General features: G+C 43.2%; 2 protein-coding genes across 4 annotated transcripts in view; both read right to left on the bottom strand.

The window, feature by feature from the left end:
• The window catches only part of LOC128421982 (zinc finger protein 420-like), a 171,334-nt gene that overhangs the window by 40,490 nt on the left and 124,139 nt on the right, over positions 1-6,705 (bottom strand). The window lies entirely within an intron of this gene.
• LOC128421969 (zinc finger protein 624-like) overlaps positions 1-6,705 on the bottom strand; it is a 125,478-nt gene that overhangs the window by 100,577 nt on the left and 18,196 nt on the right. The gene's annotated exons all lie outside the window — the stretch shown is intronic.

The raw sequence follows: 6,705 nt of genomic DNA, 5'->3' as shown, positions 1-6,705 counted from the left end.
TTTCAGGGGGCAGGCTCATCTGCAGCAAAACAAAACACAGCTGCCCTGGCCAAGTGGAGCCAGGCTGGGGGGTACTGTGGGGACCCCGGAAATGTGCCCTTAGAAGAAAAATGTGCCCCTCTGTCGGAGGCAGCCCTCCTTCTGAAACACCAAGAGAGTAAACGGACAGTTCTCTGAATGGAGAGGAGCAGAAAGCGGAGTCCCCTCAAGATCAGTATTGGGACCAGTGGCTTTTCAACTTGTTCATAAATGATCTAGACTTCGGAGGGAGCAGGGAGGGGGCAAAGTTTGCTGATGGCAGTAAATTGTCGAGGGTTGTTCAAAGAAAGAGAGATTGCAAGGAGCTCGAAAAGGACTTCTCCAAATGGGGTGAATTGGCAGAAAATACAGTTCATTGTCAATGAGATTAAAGCGATGTATGTTGGGACAAAAAAATACCTCTTAATGTCATATACAGGCTCATGGGGTCTGAAATGGATCTCTCTGTGTGCTCTAGGAGACCAGGGGAGAGGGGAGCTGGTCACAGCAGGAGGGGGAGTCTCCCTGGATGCTTCAGCTGATGGCCTCCTCTGATGGTCTCCTGGCCCCCTCCTCTCCTCCCTCTGAGCCTGAACTGCTCTCTGCCCCAGCCTCTTCCTGCTCACCAAACCCTGTTTCCTCCTCAGCTTGCAACACCTCCCCTCCCGTTCTGCTCCCTTTTCTCCCTCTTTCTGCTCATCGCCATCCCACCACCAGTCCCTGGGCTCTGAGCCTTCTTCCTTGTGGGTCCCCCAGACTGGTGTCTCCCCCCCTGCACCCCTCCAGTCCATGACAACAGCAGCAACAACAAAAGTAAAATCAGTATGATAGTAATATGCACTGTGGGCCTCTGGTAGGAAAACTCCCTAGCAGCATGACTGAATAAAAACTTCTGGGACTATGGAAAAGTACTATCTTCCCCAAACCCCAGAATAAGGAGGAGCTCTGGGGTTGCCCCATGGGGTTCAAGAGTGAAGATGGGCCCATCAGGAGACTTCCCTGGTCCCTGCAGCCCCTCCATTCCCCTCTTGCAATTCGGCTTGGGGGAAAATCTCCCATTAAATTACAGCATTTCAAGTTTTTTTCAGAATGCTTAGGAGGCAGGGATGAAGTTCTGGTGAAGAAGCAATGTTTGGAGATCATGCAGTGGGGGGGTGACAGAGTTTGGTGCAAAAACCGTCTTGCATGCTTGAGTAGAGCAACTCCAGGGCAGCAGGACTTCTTCAGTAATAGTTTACGGAGCTTTCAAAGCATACAGTTCTCCCTGGGTCCCCAGTGAGGCACAAAACTTTGCTCCTGGGAGCAAATCCAGTTCCAGCAGTAAAAAAATAGAGCACACAGGATATCTAAGTCAGGCACACAAACCGGCAGAAGGGAGCAAGGGAGGAAAGAGGCTGGAAGGACGCAGGGCAGTGGATGTGTGTCTTTCGCTTCCTGTCGTCTGGGAGGGAAGTCAGGAACTCAGCATCTGCAGGGGCTTCACGAAGCAAAGCTTTCTTCTTTTTTATAAAAAAAAAAATTCATTTTATAACACAAATAAAGAACACAAACAAAAAAACAAACAACACAAACAGATTATTCTCTTATCCTTATTTTTCTAAACATTGTTAGGTGGGCTTCTCCATGTTACTTCTTTAGCAGTTTACATATATCATAGTTTCTAACCATCTTTTTTATCACACTTAAATTAACTTCACATTTTATCGCTTACAAATAATATTATTTTAAAATACACTATCTTCTACTTCTAACCCTACAGCCTATATCCACTTCCAAAGCTATTCTAAGATTTAAATATTAACATATTTTTTTCCAAATATTTCTTAAGCTTCTTCCAATCTTCTTCCACCATCTCTTCTCTCTGGTCTCAGAGTCTCCCGGTCAGTTTGGCAAATTCCATATAGTCCATCATCTTCATCTGCCATTCTTCGATAGTTGGTAAATCTTGTTTCTTCCAATTCCTTTTCCCACAATTTCTCCCAATCCACCATCATGATATTGTGCCCCACAGCCCTGGCCCATTCAATCATTACAGATTTCACTTGTTCATCTCTCGTATGCCATTCCAGCAATAAATTATACATCTTAGATAGGTATTTTGTTTTGGTATCTAATAATTCCATTTCTAGTTTGGATTTCTCTGTTTGAAAACCAATTTTCTTATCCATTTTAAACATTTCATTTATGTGGATGTACTGGAACCAATCATCTACCGTAATTTTCGCTCCAAAACACGCACTTTTTTGCTCCTAGAAAGTAAGGGAAAATGCCTGTGCGTGTTATGGAGCGAATGCATGGATCGGAGCCATGGCTGCCATCAGTCAAGCAAAGCGGCAGCCGCTTACACACTCTACGAGGCTCTCGCTTTGCTTGCTTTAAAGCGACCTGGAGCCGGGGAGGAGGGAGGGAAGGAGAGTCATGGCAGCAAAGCCAGCAGCAGCCGCTTACACGAGAGGAGGGACAGACGCTAGCAAAAGTCCGTGCGCTCTCTAAACAGAGCAATGAGGCTGCAGAGGGATGGCAGGAAAGATAAAATTTAAGCAACCAGCAGCAAAATAAAACCAACCTCGAGCTCTGAGCCAGCGCAGTGAAAACCAGGAAGTAAAAAAAAAGGCTGGGGAGGGCATGGGAGAGAGGGGAAAACTTCGCAAATCCCCCGCGTCTCAGCTGATTCGCTGGGACGGAGCAGCTTGTTTTCAGGCAGGATAGATTTGAGCATTGTCTGGGTCCTAGTGCCCCTACCGCTTTTTTGTGCTCCATTCTATTGCTGCTGGTGGCTGCTTATCATTCAGGCTGCAAGGAGGAGCGCTTTTACACAGCTAATGGCGAATCCCCTGCAATCCAAGTCCTCCTCACTTGCTCAAATCTATTCTGCCTCAAAACAAGGAGCGGAAGGAAAAGGCTGCAAACTGTTAAATGGAAAAAAAACCCAGGCACAGGGCAAATACCTTAAGTATACCTTTAAAGCAACAGTGCTCTTTCCCTCCCTCCTCCCCGCTCAGCTCGCAGAAAAGCTCCTTCTCCACACACCCCACGCGTGCTCCTTGTCCCTTGAGTTCTTTTCCTTCCCTCCCCACTTAAAACGTGGTTACAAAGCACAGATCCACATGGATCCTTAGGATTTTTGCACTGGGTCACCCCAAATTCACCATCAGATCACATAGCATTTCCATGGCTATAGGCTGCACCAAAAAACACACACGCACCCACTGTTTCATGGGGCCGCAATGGCGCAAAAACGTGGTTACAAAGCATGGATCCACATGGATCCTCAGGATTTTTGCATTGGGCTACCCCAAACTCACTGTCAGATCACATGTCTGTGGCCACAGCATGAACCATAAAAATCATACACCCACTGTTTCGTTTAGAATATTTTTTCCTTGTTTTCCTCCTCTAAAAACTACGTGCGTGTTATGGTCAGATGCGTGTTATAGAGCGAAAAATACGGTAATTTATCTTTCAACGGATCATAAGATTTTAATCTAAATTGGTCCCCTACTTCCATCAAACTATCATTATACTTCAACCATGTATCTTTCATATTCAACCTTTTATGGGTCTTAGCTTCCAATGGTGATATCCATCTGGGTGTTTTCCTTTCTAACAAATCCCTGTATCTTATCCAAACATCATCCAAAGATTTTCTAATTATATGATTTTTAAATCCTTTGTGAGCTTTTAGCTTATCATACCATAAATATGCATGCCAACCAAATACATTGTCAAAACCTTCCAAATCCAAAACATCTGTATCTTCCAATAAAAACCATTGTTTCAGCCAGCAAAAGGCTGCAGCTTCAAAGTAAATCCTTAAATCTGGCAGGGAGAAACCCCCCCTCTCTTTTACATCTGTTAATAATTTAAACTTAATTCTGGGGGTTTTCCCCTGCCAGATAAATTTAGATAATATCTTTTGCCATTCCTTAAAACAATTCAACTTATCAATGATAGGGAGTACTTGGAACAAAAATAACACCTTAGGCAATACATTCATCTTTATCGCAGAAATTCAGCCCAACAAAGATAGTTTCAACCTTGTCCAAATATCCAAATCTCTTTTGATATCTTTCCATAACTTTTCATAGTTGTCTTTGTACAAATGCATTTTTTGCAGTCATATTTACACCCAGATATTTCACCTTTTTCACAATCTTCAGCCCTGTGGGTTCCTCTAAAGTAAGTTTTTCATGTATCGTTATTTCCCCCCCTAAAACTTTGCTTTTATTCTTATTCAGTTTGAAACCTGCAACTTGTCCGAACTGTTGAATTATCTTTGATTGCACTGATCTCAGGGTCCTGTAAAGTCAATACCAAATCATCAGCAAAGACTTTTAACTTATATTGTTTAGTTCCCACTACTATGCCTTTAACTTCCTCATCATTCCTTATCATATTCAGCAGCACCTCTAGGACAGAAATAGAAAGTGGGGGGAGAGTGGGCACCCTTGCCTGGTTCCCTTCTCAATCCTAATTTCTTCTGAGACCACATTGTTAATTATAATTTTTGCTTTCTGCTCCAAGTAAATTGCATTAATACCATTGAAAATTTTTTGACTGATCCCCATATTACACAAGTTCTGTTTCATAAAACTCCAAGAAACATTATCAAAGGCTTTCTCTGCATCAATAAACATAAACATTGCTTTAGGATTCTTTTTTGCCTCTAATCTTTCCAGCACATTCCTAATATTATCTTTCATATGCCTCTCAGATAAAAAACCTGAATGATCTTTATGTATGTGCTTATTCAAAATCTTCTTCAATCTTGTAGCCAAAATATTTGCAAATATTTTATAATCCACATTCAACAAGGAAATTGGTCGCTGATTCCTTACTTGAGCTCTATCTGTATCTGGTTTGGATATCAGAGTGATGAAGGCCTCTTTCCAGGACTCGGGTGCTTTGTCCCCCTTTAATATTTTGTTACAAACATCCATCAATGGTTGTATCAGCCAATCCTTAAATATTTTATAATACTTGGAAGTTAAAGCATCAGGTCCCAGTGCTTTGCCTATTTTCATTTGGGCAATTGCCCCTTCAACTTCTTGTCTTGTAACCAATTCATTTAGTAGGCTTGTTTTGACCGCTGGAATTTTCTGCAATCCATTTTTGTCCAAAAACTGTTCCATTTTATCCATTTTTCCTTTTTGTAAAGCTGCTTATAGTATTTTTGAAAACATTTTCTAATCTCTGTTGGGTTCTCAATATTCTTACCATCCTCCATAATATTAATTATTGTACTCTCCTTCTGTCCCCAAGCCAATAATTTTCTGCATTTATTTGCCAATGCAAAAGTCTTTTGTTTCATCAATATAATTTTCCATTCAATTTCTTGGTTTACTATTTGTGAAGACTAAGATTGTAATGCTTTAATTTCCTTTTGAATATGTTGATTTTTTGGGTTACATCTTAGCTTTTTCTCTTTCTCCTTTGAGACAGAACTTTTTCCTTTTGCTCATTCTGTGCTTCCTTCCTGATAGAATTCTGTTGAATCAAAATACCTGGCATTACCACTTTACTTGCACCCCTTGCTTCAATTCCAGGATTCAGGTTCAATTCAAAATAGTCCTTTAGGGTCTTTTGAGCTTTATTTACGATCAATTCATTTCTCAGTAAAACATCATTCATCTGCCATCTAAAAGTACCCTGTAGAGACAACTTTAACTCTGTCAACACAGCATTACCATCAGAACAAGTCCTTGGGCAAATCTCTGATTTAGTGACTCTTGAGGTCAGGTCTTTAGTTAGCTGTCAGGGAATTGGAGGCTGCGAAAGAGCTGAGGGGGAAGCAGAGAGGCAAGAGTATCTGGTGGCGTGGGAAGGGGCCCCTAGTTCAGAGAATACCTGGGTCCCGGAGAGTTGTATCACTGACGAGGGTCTAGTGGAGAAGTTCCACAATTTCTTCCCCGACAAACCCAAACCCCGGGGTAGATTTTTCCAACAGGTGTTCGGGCCGACGATGAAGAGGATTTCGAGGGATTCCCACCATCTGACGAAGAGGAAGAAGAAGAGGAAAGTGTCTACTGGGGAACATGAGGAACTGTGGGTTTGAGGGAGGACTGCAGGACGGTTTTTGAAGATACGGATGAGGAGGGGGGTAGTTTTCCAGGCTTCACCCCTGCCACTCCGGAGAAGGGTAAATTGGGGATGGTCGATTCTCCCGAGGGGGAGGGGGCCTTTGAGGAGGGGGTGGATGTCAGGGAATTGGAGGCTGCAAAAGAGATGAGGGGGAAGCAGAGGCAAGTACAGAGAGTCCACGCCGGTAATTAGCCGTTTCTCTTCCACGTCAGAGGAGGAAGCTGGGAGGGGGAGCCAGTACTGGGAACCAGCCACTCACAGAGCAGAGGAAGCAAGAGGTGTGGACTCAGGAAATGGGCTTGCTGGGGGAGGCGTAAAAAAAGTCAGACGATTCATCTGACTCCGAGAGATGAAGTGTGTTTTTGAACTCTTGTAACTGCTTTGAAGCTTAGCAATAAATCTCTTGTACAGAGATGGCTGTGTGCCCGGAGCATTATCTCAGCTAGCTTGTCAGCACAACCCCTACATTAGCCATATATAATCCAAACATAAAAGGTACACACAATACAGTCCTTTTGATGTTGGAAGAATTGACCGCTAATGCCTCATAGTCTCGCAGCTTCGTATTATCACAGGAAGCTTTTTGTCCGATGTGTCGCAGCTCCA

The sequence above is a fragment of the Podarcis raffonei genome, chromosome 10 (assembly GCF_027172205.1).
Source record: "Podarcis raffonei isolate rPodRaf1 chromosome 10, rPodRaf1.pri, whole genome shotgun sequence".
Taxonomy (NCBI): domain Eukaryota; kingdom Metazoa; phylum Chordata; class Lepidosauria; order Squamata; family Lacertidae; genus Podarcis; species Podarcis raffonei.
The sequence above is the reverse complement of the archived record's forward strand: the minus strand, read 5'-3'. Positions and strand labels throughout refer to the sequence as shown.